The sequence below is a fragment of the Acanthisitta chloris genome, unplaced genomic scaffold (genome assembly GCF_000695815.1).
Source record: "Acanthisitta chloris isolate BGI_N310 unplaced genomic scaffold, ASM69581v1 scaffold2368, whole genome shotgun sequence".
Taxonomy (NCBI): domain Eukaryota; kingdom Metazoa; phylum Chordata; class Aves; order Passeriformes; family Acanthisittidae; genus Acanthisitta; species Acanthisitta chloris.
The window spans coordinates 103755-124775 of NW_008685199.1; the positions used below are offsets into that span (position 1 = coordinate 103755).

The window sequence follows — 21021 nt, forward strand, 5'->3', positions numbered from 1 at the left end:
TAAGATGGGAACCCCTATGATCCAATGCAGAAGAACATGCAACTGCTTCAGTTACCTTCAGGCAGAAGTGAGCTTACCTAACACTACTGCAAGGTCTAGCACGCCTATAGATGGTCAGCAGCAATTTTATGTCACAAGACTAGCAAGATATCTGCCAACTCATTGTTGATTAAATGAACTGACATCTCTCCATCAGTAATCAACATTTGTAAGGTAAGTTATAAGCAGAAAGCAGCCAATTTCCAGATAGGATTGGGTCAGGGAAACAGGTGTATTTGAATTAATCTGCTCTACGTGAAAGCATAAAACAGTCATGTGTTGCAAAACATGTCATGTGCCTATGTTCTCCTACATGAAGCTAATCCTGACTGCATCCTCACTCCAAGAGCTGTTGGCTTGTTAAAACAGTAGCTTCTTGCAACATTTCAGGATGTTAAAGACGGTTTTAAGTGCTAAAATGGGAATATCAACTATCAGATATTACACATAGCTGATCTAATTTCCAATCTAAATGACTTCTAAAATCTAGTGAAGACAAAGCACTTGAATTTGAGGTTGTATCACACTGGCCAGGTTACAGCTTACAGAGAAGCCTAGAATTTCACTCCTTTTGCTCTGTGCCTATTCAAGTGGTGTTGTTCTGTGTGTAAAATTTTAAAAAATTATCTATAGTGCCCTACCTTTAATCCTTGCTTAGATGATGCTCAAAAGACGACTAGCCTCAACTGTTCTTAGCTAATTACCTGAGTAAGTATAGACTTTTCAAACAAATCCTAATTATAAATGTTAATTACTAGAGCACGCTCTTATGCACAGATAATTAAAAAATACTTGCAGGCATCTTCAGGATCAAATTTCTCATGGCTTTGTCACAAGTTGTTTAAGTTTCGAATACTTTTTCTAAACACATAGGCCAGTTCCATAATGGAAACAGTACTTACACTGACTTGCTGAAAGAAAACAGCTATATGCCTAGAAATCAGTGTACAACCTGACAAATGATGGGCTCATTGCAAATGTTTTGGATTAAAAAAATAAAATCACCAGGTCATTTTTTTCATTTAGTCTCTTTGCTGAAAGATAGGAAGAAAACTATAAATTCAAGTTACAAAACCCATCTGGAATATCTGAGATAGGCTGTGCTTTCAACCACTCTTTCTCTGAAAGTACCCTGTACACAGGAGACCTGCCCCATTTTGTTGTTCAGATGGTTTTGGCTGTGCTCTAAGTCATCCCTATTAAATGGTCTATGATTTAAGACTAAAAAAAAAATTATTTAAAAATAGAAGGATATTTTACTTCATTTTAAGAAATCTTAATCCTTAGCCACCACATGACCTAGTCAATCCACTGCTCAGATGGTGCCAGGTAGAAACTTCTCTGCTAGAAGGCCCATTGTGTTTCACTGAAAAGGTAGCTACAAGAATTAGTGGATGTATTATTTCAATACTCTAAGAAATATGATACAGAGTAGGTTTTTTATGAACATCCCATATAAGAAAAATAAACGTAAATTGTTGCCAGCACACAACTGTTTCAGCGCAGTTATGATTAATGTAACTGCCTTAAGGACATATGCAAAAAGAATCTTTTATTTAAAAAATACTCAGGACAACATTTGGATGACTGAAGGCTACAGCAACACCTTCAACTAAATACATCAGCATCAAGCTGCTCACTTTACAATTATGTTTTCTCTTTATTTCCAGAAAGTGCTACTCTGTAGACCTGATCGTTTTGCATTCTTTTCAACTGGAGCCGAATCTAAAGAGGCAAAATCACAACAACAGAAGAAACAAATACTTTTAGAGTGCTCAGGTTTTCAACATCAACAAGAAATCACCTACCAATACACAAAAATAATCTAGAGATTGATCATTTCAGCTTTTTTCTTGTCTGATAATATATATATGTAATGGGAAAAGAGGGAGATCGAAGCACCTGCTCTGAGTATGGTTTTAGGTAATTGAGATTAGAGTACAGAAAATCCAAGGCAACTGGTTATAATTTTTATTTAAACTCTGATACCACCCAAACAGTGAGTATGACATCCAGAACAAGAGTATTTACAAGCAGTACCATGTCAGAAACACCACTACAGCGACAACATCTTTACCTTTTATTATGCAGAAACAATCTAATTGCTCGAAACCAAAAATCTAGATAGCACTGAAAATTCAACTAACACAGGAATGGAAGGGGTAGACAACCACTCCTTAACAACCTTGCTGCCATACACTAGAACACTTGGCAAAACTTTACAAGAGAAACCTCAGATCCTGCAAAGTACCAAAACCCACAACTATAAAATGCCTCAGCAAAATTTTTCCTAGTTCTCAGGAAAGCTAAGAACTTTCAGACAGACGTTTTCAGAGGATGTTGTCCCTCTAATTTCAGAACAAAAAAAAAATTAACCCCAACCTTAATGATTCTGAGGGAAAGGGACTAATAAATAAAAAAATCTGGTGATTGGTTGAATCCTGAACCCAAGAGCAAAATGTGCCCATGAGATATCTCTGACAGACTTTAAGTCATCCTCAGCAAAATATTCCAACTTCAGCTTCCAGAGAAAGCAGAAAGTCACAAACAAAAATTAATACTGAAATGCATCATTACTATATTAAGACATATATAAATAACTTGCTTTTAATTTTAGTCCCATTTTAATGACCCAATCACAGAAACCAAATCAATATATCACATTGTGATTCTTTTAAATGCAGTTTACTAATACAGTTTTGATAGCCTCTCTAACCACTTGACCATGGAAACAGATGTCATCGGTATGAATTACTTTAATTGCTTTTCAAGACCATTTTCAACTAACGAAACAACATTTTTGTCCAGTGACAGCTCTATTACTAGCATTAAACTACTCTAAAATATTTTTTTTACAAAAGCATATAATACATGAAGACTTTGATTTAGAGAAAGCCCAGCCTGCTACTGTTCAAACTAATACTTACTATTGACTTCTGTAAAATTAAAGTCTAGAGATACAAAAAACCCTGAAAACTACATTCAGGTTTTCTTTTTAAAAATGCATTTAAAGAGCTTCCATGAAGTCAAGGTCTTAGCTCCAGTAGTGTGTTAGGACAGAATTTTTCATTTTAAATATCTTTCAAAGCTATAAGAATGGAGGCAACCAATAGATGAATAAACTTAGAAAATTGATACGCAATGGCCAAAAAAGAAAAAAAATTCAGGTGTTCTTCAAACTACTGGATAGTGCCTGATTATTATAAAGAATATTCCTATGCAATTTGTCCTACTGCCTTTTAAAAACCATTTCTAGAAAAGATGACTCATGAGGATGCCTCACAAACAGCAAAAAGTACCACAATTTCAAGTGGTATGACTTCCCTGAAGAACTTCAAAGAATCCTCTCTTCCAAAGGAAAAGTTCAGAATGTTTCAGGTAAAACAGTAAAGCAGAAGTTACAGCCCATCATCCTCTGTCCTCTCCTTCATACATACTACAGAAGCTGCCCCTCTGTATCCACAGCCTTCAGACTATTTGTTTCAAGCACTGCAGCAGCATTTTCTACATCTCTGCAATTTAACTATCCAAATGAGACTCTGTTGTGCAGGTTTAGTACCATGATTTTTCTATTTTGCTGGACTGACACACTATGATATGCAAACTTTACTGCCATAATTCAGTGCCATAAGAACAGTGTCAATCAATTAATGAAAAGCTACGAAGACTATATACTATTATAGCAGGAAAGGATTTAACACATTCACAAAAACATTTCTTGCTTTCATGAAGTCACCATAATCCATGCCTGCATTTTTAATTGTAATCTACACAGGTTTTAAAGTCAGAATTCTGATACCTTCTGCGTAGCAATATGGCCTGGAAAACACCTTTGGAAACACCTCTCAAGAGGAGGAGGATGTTACCAGCAACTGATGCAGAGAGCAGCAGCAACCTGACCTAGCCTACAGTTACTGAAGGAAATGCTTGCACCACCATCACATCATGTATGCATTGTAATTTCTTTTTAATTCCATCTTTTTTTAAGCTTTTTAGAAGCCTTTCAGATAAGAAAGAGGAAAGACTGTCAAGCAAGCAAGTACCTAGCCTGATGTTTGGGAAAACCAACTCAAATCTCTGATCCAGCCAAAAGACAGAAACAAAGTCTAAGGAATTCACTCAGTGTGTTCCTCTGCTCCTGCCTGCACATGCGAACAGAAGTAAACCCTGGAGGCAGACTGCTGTGAGGAAAACATGCTAAAAGATCATGAGGCACTCAGTAGTACAGTCACAAGGTCTGCAAGACTTAGATAGTCTAAAATACTGGATAACAATTTATTAACTTATCAAGGTAGCATGCAAGGAATAGCCTTCCAGAATTCAAAGCAAAATGGCGTTTTAAAAATGAAGACTCACATACTACTATTTTAAATAACACATTCACCAGCAATGAGTGCTCTAGAAATACCCTCAATTAGACTTCAGGCAGACTCATCTGGTTTAGCAGCTCCAGTGAGAAAGCTGTTGTAGGGCCAGTTTGTAGAATATGACTAGAATTACAGAGGACATCTCCTGCTCCTTCAAGATCGTTCAAGATCTCCTGCTCCTTTACATGGTTATTGGTATTGCAATATAAAAGTAGTTTATCACCAGCCTTTGTCACAATTTTCCAAGAGCAACTCATTATCTTTGCTTACAAATATCTTATTTAAAATGCATGTAGACAACAGAAAAATTGTAGCTGTAATGGTTGATGGGCACAAAGACTTCTGTGCTGACATCTTCAGCATTATACAGCTGTCTAAAAGCAAAAACTGACTGAAAATATTTCCACTGAATGGAGAGGGTTATGAATGAATAACTCAAGTAGCTATAAATCTATTTGATGCTTGAAGATGCCAATAATTAAGAGCCAGGAAGAGAGCAAAATGTTCTGAAAAGACGCTGTGTGATTTTGTTTGAAAATGAAACATATCAGGGCAAATAGCTCATTTTCTTAATTCCACTCTAGTATAGAGCCTGTAATTCAAATATCTGAAAAACGCTTGAGTTAAAAGTGCCTTTCCAAGGATGGCACCATATTCACACAGCTTCAAAGGTGCTATCAATCTATCTTACTACCCATGGTAATTTAGAGATCAGTGTGTAGAGGGACAAGGTACAAGTCTTACTTAAAATCTCAAAGACAGCAGATCAATCAATCCATCAATCAATCAAACAAACAAAGTCAAACCTCAAAATTTCAATTTGTTGCTGAGTGAAGCTATTATCTTGTGCATATTCTGGATGAATATAACATCAAACACCTTTCATACTGAAAATAGCTGCAGTTTGCTTTGTGGTCTAGATTATATCCATTAAAAATTATAAAACTGCAGGACCATTTATTTACAATATAAACCTTTCAGCATGGCCAAATCATCTTTGTCCAACAGCAGACATAAGTACAAGAATACCCTCCTTTTCTGAAATACTTCCATACTTATTGGAACAGGTGGCACAGAGAACCAGAACAGGTTGCCCAAAGAAGTTGTGGATTTCTCACCCTTGGAATTGTTCCGTGCCAGGTTGGATAGAGCCCTGAGCAACCTGGTCTAGAGAGGTTGGATACTGAGCAACCTGGTCTAGAGGAGGGTGTCCTTGCTCATAGCAGGGGGTTTGGAGCTAGGTGATCTTTAATGTCCCAACCCAAACCATTCTACGAATCTACGGCTAGAGCAACCAGGAAAAATCTTGCTGCCACTACTTGTTGAAGAAATAGCATGCTCTTCCTCCTGAGACCCTGCTGCTCAGACTGTAGCCAGAAGACACAGAATAGGTGAAACCAAAAGACTACAGCAGCATTTTTCACACACAGGGAAAATACAGTGTTTACAAGAACCGGTCTACTATTATTACTACTACTTTATTATTATTATTATCATACCTTTAGGCTTATAATGAGATAGCAACAACAGCATGATCTGTAGCAGTTGCTGTACCAGATTAGAGTAGGAACTAAAACTAATTATGCAATAATCCAAGCTGGCTAGAAAGCTTACATTGCACTTTGCCTTTCTCTGGAAGGCCGAGATGCTAAGCAGATGCTACTAACACAGAACATCAGCAAGGATTAGGTGAATCACTCTCCTAGTTTCAATCTGGCAATTGGAAGTGCAGATCCATTCAGACCAATGCTGCTTCTGTTCTATCCCACCCTGGGGCTCTCCCTGACCCCGTGCAAAATCACTTTGCTCTACCTCTTTTCTCCAAATGGGTTTCCTGATCTGATCCAAAACTGGTGTACCATTCACAATCTGGAACAGACTTCACTAGGCATTATCCATAAATGAGTAACAGGCTCCTGAGTCAGCCATTGCCTTTGTTCTGACTACCAGCAATCAGAACTGAACAAGGTTTTTCTGATTCTTCTTGCTAACATACAAAGCTAAAAATCAGAAGCAGAAACCACATCCTTTAACAGAGAAATCCATCCTTATATTCACAGATCTTAACATAAGGAAAAGCTCTACAAGAATATGGGTCTCAGGTGACCACAAACTGATCCTTGCATTAAGTCAATACCTGCTTATTTGGACAGATCAGAACCTTGTATGACACAGCAATTTATACAAACTAATAGTCATTTAACGATCTTTTAACAAGTGCAGAGATATTTTGCTACATATCTTCTAGGCAGTCATACATAGGGTTATCATTTCAGAAGTCTGAAATACTTTGATACTTTTTGCTACATATCTTCTAGGCAGTCATACAAAGGGTTATCACTTCAGAAGTCTGAAGTACTTTGATGCTAACGTGAATGCTCTCAGTAACATAGCAAAAACCCGCAACAAAACAAAACAAAAAAAAAGCCTCTCCAAAACAAACCCCAGAAACCCCCCAAAACAACAGATCATAAAAAAAGCCCCACAACCCCACACACTTTTACATATGTAGGCTGTATTAATCTTGTTAATGCTCTTTAGGTTCCTCCAAGAAGCCTTCTGGATGTTTAATTCATTCAGTGTCTGACACTCAAATGCAATTAGCAATCTGTAAAAATACAAAATCTGTAAAACTCTAAAAACAATTTCAACCCAAGACTGGGTTTAATGCTATGTCTAATGAATTATACAGGGAATTGTCTTTGAAATGCCTATCAGAACAAACAATACAGCAGATTTTCTTTAGCACCTGGAAAACTAATCTCATGGATTTGTATTAATGAATTAAGTATATCAATTCCTTTTTAAGCAGAGCTAATTAACAGCATTCCTCTTTTAACTGCTGGATCAGAAGTCACTAATACTATCTGCACAAATCTCTCACTCTATGTTTAGGTGTTCTCTGAATATTTTCAATACCACTGGCATTACTAAATATGAGAATGGAGCCATTAAAAACAGCACAGGGAGAACTACAGCATGAACTTGCAATGATCCCTCACTGACTATCCATAAAGTGCTTTCAATCCACAGCAATCAGAGTAGACAACTCTCAGAAGAGCAATGGCTATCTGGTCTTTTATGAACACACTTGCACAGAGAAGCCAGCATGCTGCAAAGTGCCACACAAGGTTTATTCCTCACCTATGTCCATATTGCAACTCTGTGAAAGGGAAATTAAACACACAAGCCTGTCTTTTCTGCCAATAATACAGATGAACTCAGCATTCACTGGCAACAGAGGGGACTGGATAGAATTCCCCCCACAAATACACTCACTAGAAAATGCCTTTTTGTGACGCAACACTACGACATCAAAAGTCCTTCCACCAACTATGCAATGTATCACACAGCTGTACATTTCCAACAAGCTTCTAAGTAAATTATCTTCAAAGTTCACCAATAATTTGTCTTCCTGTCTTGAGGCTGAAACAGTGGATCTGGCCCTTCTGCCAAGGGCTAAATCCAAGCATTCTGGCCATATCAACCAATTTTAAGGACATGTCAATTTTTGATTGACTTCTAAAAATTTTAAATGCATGTTTTTTCAGCATGACACCTTGCTTTTCTGTGAACTCTCTCTGGGTCACAGTCTGAACTAACAACTACAGCAAACCTAACTGGTAGAGCTCAGCATAAATTTGTTGCTTGTAAGATCATTCAGACAGCTTCCCAACCTTTATTTTTACCTCTTCTACTTTTAGATCTTTCTTTGCTTTACATCTGTCAGCTGGGACCTTGAATTAGGTTTGCATGGCAAGGTATTGGTAGTGGGGGAAACTACAGCAGGGGCTTCTGTGAGAAGCCACTAGAAGCTTCCCTCCCTGTCAGCAGAGACAATGTCAGTGGCTCCAAGATGCACCCACCACTGGACAAGGCCATGGCCATCAACAATGGTGGTAGTGCCTCTGGGATAACATTAAGAAGAAAGAAGAAAAACTGTGCAACTGCAGCTAGAGAGAGGAGTGAGAATATGTGAGAAACAGCCCTGCAGACACTGAGGTCAGTGAAGAAAGAAGAGAAGGAGGTGCTCCAGACCCCAGGCCAGATTCCCATGCAGTCCATGATGAAGACCATGGTGACGCACCTGTCCCACTGCAGTCCATAGAGGTCCATGAGGGAGCAAAGACCCATCTGTAGCCTGTGGAGGACCCCAGGCTGGAGCAGATGGATCCCTGAAGGAGGCTGCAACCCTGTGAAAAGCCCATGCTGGAGCAGGCTCCTGGCAGGACCTGAGTCCCCATGGAAGGAGGAGCCTATACTGGAGTAGGTTTACTGGCAGGACCTGTGATGCCATGGGAGCAGCCTGTTTGGAGAACTGCACCTGGTGGAAAGGACCCACATTGGAGCAGTTTGTGAAGAACTGCTGCCCATGGGAAGGACTCAGGCTGGAGAAGTACATGGAAGACTGTCTGTCTCCCATGGGAGGGAACCCACTCTGGAGCGGGGGAAGAGTGTGAAGAGTCCTTCTGTGGAGGAAGAAGGAACAGCAGAGTCAACATGTGATGAACTGACTCCAGTCATGCCACAGCCCTGTGCCTCTGCTGGGATCTGCAATTCTTCTTGTTCCCCAAACTGCATGCATTAATGTACAGAGCTCTGATGAAAGAAGGCTTTTATAGACACTATTTTTATTGCAGCTGTAACAGAGCACAGAAATAGCTATTCCAAGTCTTGAGCACAATTTTCTAGAGCTGTACAGAAGGCAGGCAACAGCTCTCAAAATAAGGCACAACTAAGACTAACCAGCATCTGCAGATTTGTGTTATTCATGAATTGTATTCATGTATTCATTGGATCCACCTATTCAGTTTTCCATGCTGTTGCACGGGAAACTAAACACTAAGCTCTAGGACTGTGAAGTATCCTCTGACCAGTCTGACAAATTACACCCTAGAAAAGATGCGTTCACCTGCAGCCACTGCTTTGAGAACACCCTGTTTGCCAGCACACACTCTTACCATGTGCTCAGATCTTGTTTCCCACCTACTACTTCACTGGCCAAACCAGCTCAGGGATGATTATTCCATTTGCACTTCTCATTGAGGCAAACTTATTAGAGGCAACAGCATCACAGACATGGTGGAAAGTCTTAACCAGGTATCCAAAAAATAATCCCAGTGAACTTGAAAGTTCTTCTACATTAAATATGAACAATTAAAAAAATTAAGTCAGTATAACATAATATTAACCAACATAGGTCAGCTTTGGTATTATTCATACGCCGGCACAGATGCCTGAGAAGGATGAATTTCATAAACTCTATGCATCTCCTAAGTTAGTAAATACCTTGCAGTGATAATGACCATAAGCACTAGAATATTAGGTGATAGGAAATAAAAAATGCTAACAGAATTTGGCATTTTTAATTGCACATGAATTAGCAGTGAAAATGGACTGTTTGAGATTGCCATTTATGATGAAACCTAAAGATCTTTATGAGCTTTCACCTTAAACAGCCACTCATGTAAATCATGTAAACATTAAGTTGACTGTGACTGTAATTAATCAACCACCGTCCCTTGTCCACTCACAATTCCTCTTGCTGAAAATTTCAAAGCCTTGGCAGATTGTCCAATGAGAATGAAGACAGACATATACTTATATAAACCAAGTCCCATCCTATTACATGCTGCCAACTGCCTTACTGACAAATGCTTAACTTACTTTTCTATCGGTGGTTAACTTACTTTTCTATCAGTGGTAAATGTTTCCTTTGCAAAACTGCTTACAAGACAATTCTACTTATTTTTGAAGTATTTTCCACAAAGCATGAGGAAGACCAGTGTCAAACTACTGTGAAAGTCCAGTAACCCATTTCTGAAAATATAGGACTGTTTTTTCTCCCATGTCACAAGTAGAAGGGTGCTTGATGATCTCTCATTAGTCTAAATGGTCAGTTGACTATATTTGTTATGTACCATCACACGGGCAAGGGCTGCAAAGTCCTGCAGAAAAGAAACCCAGAACAAGTAAAAACCCTGTAACTACAAGGTCCTGTTCCCAGCTGCTGCTCTAAATGGTAAACATGAGAACAGAAATCTCTCACCTGCATGGGGCAGGGGGTGGAAGAGGAAACTGAGTTCAGTCCTTTTGTTGGGCTCAATCCCCACTGTCACGTAGTGCAGCATAAACATTTTTTCAGAAAGAACTGTACTTAGGGGACTTTTCCCAATGACAAATGAAGCACTGTGCTTTCTTACTTCAGCTGGATAGGAAATGTCTTGCTACCTCCCCACACTTGTCTTCTTTCTCTATTTACATCACACTTTGAGTTTTTCCTTATTGTTTTCTGACTTCTTTCTACTGCATCTTTTCTAAGCTGAGGGGGATCAGAACAGCACACAGTTTGTAAGTACACTAAGGACCCCTGAATTTATACCTCCCAGAGAAAACTTCAAAGAAACCCCAAAACAACAAAAAACAACCAAACCCAACAAAACAGCCCCACACCAACAAATCAACTAGGCATTATGGGAGTCCATGGTAGTTCTAGCACAGCTTAAAAGACAGTTAATGTATCACAATTTCTAGTTCAGAAAAGCACTTGAGCTTCCTCTTTCCAGAATAAATTTAAGTGAAGAACGGAACCTGAGTATTTTGGGTAAAACAGTCAAAAGACACAGAAGTTTGAGGGGGACGGGGTGGATAAATCAGTAAATGCTATAAATAAGGATGCTAGCAACAGTCCAGCTCACAGTTTATGTGTAGCTGTTGTTTGTCCAAGGATTTTTAATCCATTCTTCTTACGGATGGCATTCACACCAAAGTGAAATGCATGAAGCAAATGAAAACACTGATTAGCTGAAAAATGTAGTCTCCTTCACTCCTAACAACACATTAAGCAAACTCTGAGTTGAGGAACAGGTTGAAAGTGTAAGCAAGTAGACAGGGAGAATGGAATACATTTCTCCTCATCTGCATCACTACATTTATACAACAAGGGACAAGCACTGACAACTCTAATTCTGGCTTTTCTTAGCTTACATATAATTAGCTTTGAGCCCTTACTGATGTTCTTTTACTAAAAGGTTTCTTGTGAGAAGATAAATGTGTGCAAGGAATAATTAGAGACTAAACCTCTTTCAGCTGTCCCTACAATGAAGGAATGGTGTGACTGGGAAAAAGCAACATTTATCCAGCAGTACAGAATGCCTGGGCCAGCAAAATATTACCAGTATATGTTTATTTGAAGGAATGTCAGGAAAATATGAGACGTTACAGAATGAAGAAAGCAAAACAAACAAAAAAATGCACACAAAACTTTTCCCTAGAAATGTCAAGCACATTTCCTAAGGCTTTGCTCCTAGATGATACTATTACATTTCTTCCTGCTGTTCCCCATTGCCTGTGCTCTTAAGATTCCACACAGCAGAAAGTAACCAAATAGAAGCCATAGCAGCTTGAATTTAGCTCCTTCAGAAGAAACAGGAAAGGTGATGAGGAAACAGCAAGAGAGAAGAAACCAAGAAATGCACAAAAAATTTCATAGAAGACCAGAGGGAAAACTAAAAACAGAGTGAAAGAAAACGTTAGGCCTTAAGGAAAAGAAACTTGAGGGACTCTACACAGGAAAAACCAGGTCCTAACGGACTCCAAATTGAAGGTGGTGCTTCATTTGGAGGAAGTACAGGCTTACCAGACTCCTCAGTCTGTTAAATAACCACACATGTTAGCTACTAGTTTGGCATTTCCTATTAACAAACTGCTTGGTTTATCACTGCAGCTGATAGAGCAAAAGAACAGAAAACTTGCTAAAAACTCTGCATGCAGTGGCATAACTAGGAATACTGAATTATTCCTGACCTACTGTATTTGGCAAAGGAGGACTCTGACAAAACATTAAATCCTTAATACCTCTCTAGAAAAAAAATATGTTTGAGAGAGCCATTAAAGAGTTTTATCCTTTTCTTTTAATGCTCATGTAAGATTCAGCATAAAGCAACTGAAATTCTGGTGACTGCGTCACCCCAGAGCATTCTGAAAAAACCAGCAGAATTTTCAAATGTTGGCAACTGCAGCATTATCAGTCAGAACACAGATAATGGTTTTCTGATTGCACAAATCAATTTTCATCACTAGTAGCAATTACGACTGCTGAGAGTAGCTATAGCAGACTACGTACAATGCTGCAAGCAACACATTCCAAGAATATAAACAGAGGGATGCTCAGAAAAGAGAACTGCTTAATTTAAAACTAAATACGATCACTTGCTGCATGAGGATGTCAGCATCATCAAAACACATCTGAAAGATTACCCCAGCTCATCAGCCAATTAACTTTTCCTTAAGAAGTTCATACTCGAGATACGGAGTGAAGTAGAGTTCCTAACCTGAAGTCTATAACCTAAGAAAGTTTCAAACACATGAGGAAAGCTGTGAAGTGGCTCAGAGTAATACCAGAACAAACCAAGGTGCAAAATAAACTAGTTTGAACAGTCTGATACAGCTTGCTTGTGAAATGCAATCATACGCCTGATATTTATACAGACAGAACTGAGGCATGCGAATACACCTGCTTTTCACAACAGAACAGAAAAGGCCTATCAATTCAGAGACGCTTTCTACTTCCTAAATAAAAGCTTTGTGTGAAAGCTGCTGCACATCTCAGTTCATTACGTCTGGATTGTTTGAGGTTTCCCATTTCAGGATTATGGGCAGAAGCAGAAAAGAGGCTGAAAATCTCCAGAAGTTCAGTTCCAGGCAATTCTTTTGCACTGTGTTGACTTACAGTATCAAAGGACTATGGTGAGGCAAAGAGAAGGAGAACACGACACTAATAAACAAAAACTTGCTGCCCTAAACATATATGGAACACAGCAAATGAGCTGGGAGTAACAGCTTTAAATTTTGTGCTTTACAGGGAGAAAAATTTCAAATACTGGTCACTAGACACTATCAACTAGTACCATAGAACAGATTAACAAATGAAGTATCATTATAATTAACTTCATCCAGCAGTCTGTCTGAAAATCTTCAAGAAAGTTTTATAACACTTTAGAACAGCTTTTTGGGACTTTTTCTTTTCACACTGGTGGATGTGCCACTCCAGCACTGCCCACTGTCTCTTATTCCTTGGCCAGAGTGAGGCAGTGGCAAAGCAACCATTTGTGCTCTGCTCAGTGAAGAAACTGAACAAGAAATTTTGAAAGCCAAGAAGAAATGGTGCTGCTAATTTACACAAATTCCAAACCACACTGAAGTGGCTAGTTATGTTTAAACTGTACATTTGCCACCTCTCTTGTGAGAACATATTATAGAATGAAATGCCCACATATTGATGGACAGTGATCACAAAGTTAAGTCCCAGTGCTATCAGCTTCCCCTATTTATGTGACCATGGTGATACACAGTTAGAATAAAAACATTCCATCAATGCCCACATGGAAATGCAAAGCTCAGCTGGAAAGGTCTTTGCCCTTGAATATATGTGCTTGCACTTTGCAATGCACAAAGAGTTCTTGTCTGGTTTATTGCATACCTACTGTTTTTCTAGATACATGTGTTGAATCGAAATGTGTTGCCTGAACTGATGAAGTGCATATTCAAACAGAAAAATGTATATAACTTTATCTACTAGGGTTTAATCATTAGCCTCATAAAGGCATCTGTGCAAGACTAACAGAGCTCTCGAATTGCTCTCCCCGTGCTCTGCCACACTGCCATGTGCAGGGAGCAATCTGATGGTGGAATCCTGCTCCTAATATCCATGGAGACAGGCAAAGAGGAAAAATGAAGCAGAGTAGTATTGACCTCCCTTGTTCAAAGGAGAGACAGAGCTGAAGCAGGGACTCAAGACGTCACTCAGTTGTTTGCTGAGCCCCATTCAAGAGCCTGGGTGGAATGGTGCCAAAGCACTCGCGAATTCTACAACTACCAAGAGTTATTCATAACTATACAACACAAACAAACAATTACAAACCCACATAATTCAAGAGAAAGTAGGAAACTTATTTCAATTTGCAGTCTTGCAATTTTCATAGCCTAAGCCACTAATAAAAAGAAATGAGGGTTTTTTGCTCCCAAAATGCCAAAGTGTTATTGCTTACGAAATAAACAAAACTGTGTAATCTTTAACATGTTGAAAGCTCTGAAGCTCAGCAGCTGAAGTCTAAGATGGCTCCAAAGCTCCTGTTCCAATGCTATCAAACTTACACGGACATTCTAGACACAAAAAGTTTCCTAAAGAATAATGAATTAAGCAGTGTAACCTTCCTGAACTCTACTGGAGAAATTTCTTCAGTGTTGCCCTAGAAATTTAAGGAAATCATTTGCAATCAGTTAAGACAGTAACCTTTGTGCTCCCCAACGTACCAGAAATCCTGTTACTCTGCTTTTAAAAAGCCATATTACATCTTTCATCAAAAGATCCTCTAGACCTGCGACCCACCAAAATAAGAAAAAAAAAAAGCCCGAAATTTGAAGAAAAAATAATTTTCAGCTCTTTACCATAAATTTGAAAGCAAACACAAAGCATAGGGATACCAGAAACAGTAATTAAGGAGCACTTCTGTTGATCCACTGTGCACCCACCTCATCCCAGGAGACCTTCACGGAATAAGAGAGTATGTGTGAAGTCCACAGCTACTATGCTTCTGTCAAGCCTACAGTGACCAGTAAAATATCTGGTTTTGGTGTGTAGAGCAGCAAACTGTCACCACATACCACGTATAATTAAAAATAACAGTTATGGATATTGTATTCACAAAATTCAATTGCTATAGCCATGACCAATTAGTTTAAATGGCCAATCTGATAAATATATTTTAAATCCTCAGTGTGCTGGTGGCTGCAATAAAAAGGTTCACAGAGGAGTGCATAATTGGCAAATCAATTCATCAGAATCCTTCCATGTTACTTGTTCAGGGTCACAACACAGAAATAATGGTTTAATCATATAAATTACTACTTGCAGAAAAGGCAGGACTTATTACAGCTTTACTTAAAGCCATTTAATTGTTATATTAACTGGAATCATCAACATGTTATTTTCAAAAAGCAAAACAAAGGTAACATTTCCATGCAGGCACACAATAGCCACTTTCAAACATTAATTTAAATACTGTAGAATACATGGATTTAAAAATATATTTCAGAATACAAGTAGTTCAGAATCAGTGATTAATTTTCCATTTAACAGCTTGACCTTGAAATCATGGTTCTCCCTTAAGAAACCTGGTTGAAATTTAACTAAATTAGTAGCTTAAAATGTTGATATCTCAAATGACATCGTTTATTCACAAAGCTTCTCAAGGAAATGCAAAATATTGCTAACACAAACTTGCACTGAATAAATAAAGCTACTTACAGCTTTTGCGGATGCATAAAGAACACAAGAGTTAACAGGCCAGAACTACTTCTAAAATAGGGTTAATGACATTGTTTTAAGCAAGAAGTTTGACTTAAAAAGGGATCAAATTCACATGGTAATCTCAGTTGCAAACTCCCCACACTAGAGATACTGGAAGACTTTGTAGCTGAACAGAAGTATCATTGCCTCATTTTTTGCTACTCATTGTGATTTTCAGAATCACAATTATTGAAGAGGAATAATTTCTAGACCTTTGCAACTATCAAACAACAGTAACAAGATGCAGCCTGTAATGAGGCTGTATTAGGACAACACAACCCACTCCTGAGGTCTTCTATGAACAACAAACTCCACAATCTCTACAGCCTCCAGCCCTTCAGAAGGATCTAGCCTGAAATCCTGCTCCAGCTCCAGAAATCACAGGGAGCTAAAGCAATGACTCCTCAACACCACCCATGAGAGGCTCACGAGAGGTGATCCAGAACCAATGCACCTTCCATTAACCATCAGTATGCAAGACATCCCATGAGATTTTCCCAAGAACACTTTGTGACCCCTGATCAAGGGGATTTGGGAACCTATATTCACAGGAGGTGCAGACTAAATTCCTCCTTCAGTCCTGTAAACCTCTTTTCCACACTGAAATTACTGTTCATATTCACACTGAATCTAGCATCTCCAGCCCAAACACCAGGCCATGGGCTAAATCTCAAGGGAAAGGAATTTCAAGGCAGAGGCTGAGCTGTGAGGTAATAGAAATTCAGTAACTACAGAAGTGATACACAGGGGATACAGAATTTTCATCGTATTTTAAAGGATGTATTTCTCCCAGTGGATCATTACCCACAGCTACCCAAGAGATGACTGTTCCTTTCTTCTTTGAATTTTCCCACATAGCACAAAGATTTCTTATGCTACATATGGCAAGTGTATCTTAAATCCCATGGAGAGTATTGGAGATCAAATGAAAATGGTGGGTTTAAGTATTTTTCTGGTTAAAATCTCAACAGAGCATGGCACAAGGTGCAGAAAACAGAATGCTATATTGAGGATTATAGCTTGCAGTGGTATGATATAGGCAGGCATTAATGCCTGAATCTGTCATATCTTTAATATGTGCCTGCTGCTCACACACATGTATTTTGTGGATGTACTCACATAAATCCTTTCATTACAGGAGAAAGATTCCTACCTTCACTGTGACTCTGAAAATCTTAAATTATATATACAAAGTATATATTTTGTAAAATCTCATGCATAAGTAGGAATTCCTGTGGGAATAGCAAAATACATTAGGAGAGAAGAGGAGAGAAATGGAGGACATGAAGAAAGCTAAAGCATACTACTTATCCTGCTGTTGATCATTTAATGCTCTACAATTATTCAGCAAGAATTCATTCCTATGAAAAGGTGTCCTTGACAACCAAGCATCTCTTCTAGAAGACAGTTTTCTGGCCTGATAAAAATCCCCATCCTCAACTTCATCCAACAAAAACAGAAAAACCTTCTCAGAAAGGAGTATGCATTCAAGCTGGATTTCCCTAAGTTTTCAGCAGGCTACATTTTTCTTATGGACTTTGGATAAACAGCCTCTGGTCTGCTAGTCAGCCCTTTCTCAGGTTGTTCTGGTTTGCTCTGGACACCAGCAAGGGTGTAACTGCTATAAGATTACCAATGCACCAAACTGTCATGACTGAGCAAGTTTGATGATCTGGCACTGCTTATCTGAACTATTTCTAGCAGATATCAATGCCTTCTTTTAGAGGCTAGTTATCACTCCTTGCATGATGCTGGGAGCTGATAGCTGAGGATCACAAAGCACATCAGTGCTGGGGCAGGGAATACCACCTTCTCCCAACTCCTGCTCTGCTCTCCCACCTTGAACCACAGACCTGCTTAGCTGCTCCCAGAAAACTCCTTTCCTACAAAAACATTTTTCTGTAAAAGAAACCAAGAGCTTCCTCCTCACTTCATATTTCTCAACACCTTCCTTTCCTACAAAAACATTTTTCTATAAAAGAAACCAAGAGCCTCCTCCTCACTTCATATTTCTCAACACCTCAGCAGTGCTCTAAGGCATCAGGAGAACAAAACATTAAACTCACTAAAGAAGAAATACAGTCTTGTTTAGTTTCATTTCAGATAACAGCTGCTTGCAGGGCAAGGACCTTTAAATGCTGGTTGGAACCTAAAAGTCCTTTATGCAGACCAAGAAATCAGTATGTGAGAAAGTACTAGAAGAAGAAGTGCAAAGCCAAGAGTGCAGCACCACATACTGCAAAGATGTCCTGCTTGTGGCCAGGGTCTGGCTTCAGCGAGTAACAGCCAGCTCCTGCCCTGGAGCAGCTGTCCATGTCGCTGCTGCTTCTGCTCAAAGCTTCACTTCCTGGCCAACACACAACATGGTTGCCTAATTTTCTCTAGGCTAATCTTCAAGCAAACAGTATTGAAAATTGTTTGAGGGCTTGAGGACTGAAATTTTTCAGGACTGAGTGCGGATAAAATATGTCCTTTTTTCATCTTGAAACACTGCATTTGTAAATATCTCATCAGATTCTCCAAAAATGGGAGACAAATATCTTATGATTAAAAAAATTTCCAAAATAACTGAATTTCCAGATTTTCTTCAGTAGGAATACATGAGAAACCTCCTTTTAACTGTTTTCACAGCCGTTAGCACTAAAATTTAATTAATGGTCATAAATCCCAGGAAATCACAGAATTACAGAATCACAGAATGTGATTCTGTGAAAATTTAATTAATGGTTATAAATCCCAAGAAACACTTTCTCCAAAGCATCCTTTAAGAGCCTTCACTTCTTACCCAGTTATTTATTGCATGGAGATTTATCCAAGGTGGAGTCAATAACACTGCAGCTACCTAGTCATCTAATCTCCTGCTCAAGCACATTCAGCAGAGTGTGCCAGAATTTGGTTATTCGATTCCAGCTGCAGTGAGCCTACCCTGTCCCAGTGCAGCGAAGACTGAGCAAAACCTTCTCTGCAATTGCTACTGCAGAAGAAAAGGCAGGAGGTCCTTCTCCTGTGATTTTTCTTTCTTGTTGACACACAGACAAAAAACTGCACCCAAGCGAGGCATGAAAATATGGAAATGAAAGAAAAAAACCCAACAATTTTACATGGAAATACTCTCCAAACACCCAAAACAATGCAATAGTATAAAACAGGTCATGAGTTAAAAAATTATTGTCAGGGTAACTAAAAAATGTCAAGAAGTCAAGAGTCCTGGCACAGGAAAGGGATGAACATGTACAGGACAGAGAAATCCTAAAGCTAAAAGTATCACAATCCAAGAATCTAAGATTAAAGACTAAGTTTAAATCTCACAAATGTATGATTTTAATGGTGAAAATAAGTAAACTGCAAAACATTAAGTTTTTGTTCCAAATAAATTCCCTTTTCACAGTGACAAAAGCCCAGCATACATTCAGAATAACGTGTCAGGCCCTGTCCAGACAACAACAGGGCACAACCAACAACAGGCCAACAAGAGTTACACTAAAGCAGAGATGCGAAAGTCATAACTAAAGAATTATTATTTAATATTAAGTATGGGAAAGTAAATTGCTGGTTTGGTCATGTCAGACCAGGTGGGCTGTGTACTAGTAAAAGATAATAAGCAATACTTTGTAACCTGCAAGAGACAGTTAGTGAAACAAACAAGGGGAATAAAGCAGATAGACAGATAGATGTGGAACAACAACTGATGACCACAGCTGCTTTGAAGTGACTGCCTGTGCATAATCGTTGATCTAGCCCTTTTCTCCAGCTGCTAAACTGCGTTAATATGGCTAAAAATACCTTTTCTGCTTTTTTGGTTTCTCCTTAAGAAAACACTACTAATTGCCAAAGGAGTTGTGTGTGGCAGAGTAAGTGGGTCACAAGCCATTTTATGAAAGAAGTAGTGAAAATGTTAAAATTTTTGAACTCCTCATTTAGACAGCATATATTTTCTAAACTGGTTTCTGTTCCAATAGTTTCTGTGTTTTGCTTCTTTTCTCTTTCCCAAGGTATCTCATAGGAGCTGCTTGATTCATATTCCACACGGACTGCGGATAGCTTCAGCTACTGTGGCTTCATCTCTAAGATTCTGTGAAGCAGGGAGTGTTCTTAATTAATTCCTCAGACACCCAGCAGACGGAAACTGGCACCTTTATCTAACATCCACTGTTCCCTTCCACTTCCAGGCATGAACGGCCCAGGTCCAAGCTGGCAGCCTTTCCCAGTGGAGACATTTTCCCTGAAACAAGGCCCTCTGAAAATGACAGGACTGGGCTGCACACAGGTCTGGCAAAAATAGCCTCTAAACAAGAGAAAAAGCCCAATAGTTTTCATCAAGGAGACATGTCAACTCCTGAGCCTTGCAACTTCTTGCAGAGAGTGAGCTCAGTGCTTCAGAAATACAATTAAGTCAAAGTAACAGCAGGTTTGCACAGCTGGTACTCTCATTGAAAGCATATGCCAACCTTGCACTAGACCAGGACTAGTAAGTCAGCTTTCCAAGTGCAACTGTTACACAGAAGAGAGGCAGAGGTGCATCAAATTTTTCTCTTACGCAGTTTTGGCCATGAGGCTCTGCATTTAAACCATACTGTACTCATGGACACAATCCCACACATAGACAGATCATTTCTCAATACTCCATTTTCCAGCAGGACAGAGTTTCATTTGCTTGGCAAAAAACAGGATAAGAGAAGTACATCAGCAAGCAGATCCTTTTGAAAGAAACTGGTTTCTTTCTACAGCTGCTGAATAACATGACATTGGGGATTTTTTTATTCCTTAAAAAGAGGCAAAATTAACAAGCAGCATTTATGAATGTGATACAGCCTGATTTGATCAATGTTTTCTCCCTATATTAAGATGTTGTTAATTATTCATTCCATAATCTTCCTAAAAGGCTTGCTCAATACATTGAAAAGTATGCATCTCTACACATTCAATTACAGGCAGAAAATTTCTATTGCTTGATTGGGGAGTCATGATGCCAACAGCTCTCATAGCTTGCTGTCTTTGAAGACAGACTCATACTTAAAACTTAGTATAACTAGGCTTTTCATCTTAAACTGTAATTACTTTCCACTTCAGAGCTACACAATGAAGCATCTTCCTATACTTAAGTCTCCCAGAGCACAGCCAGCTTGCAAAAATCGGACAAAGAACATTATTGATTTTCTGAAAAGAGTAAGATATTTGCTAACTGTCAAGAACAAACTGTAACTATTCATGCGTAGCATAAGGAGATGCAGCATGAGAAATGACACACGTTACTCTCTCTGTATT

General features: G+C 38.8%; 1 protein-coding gene across 1 annotated transcript in view; it reads right to left on the reverse strand.

The window, feature by feature from the left end:
- Positions 1–21021, reverse strand: part of LOC103806929 (probable ATP-dependent RNA helicase DDX10) — a gene marked incomplete at its 5' end in the record, with an annotated part of 119423 nt that overhangs the window by 30095 nt on the left and 68307 nt on the right. The window lies entirely within an intron of this gene.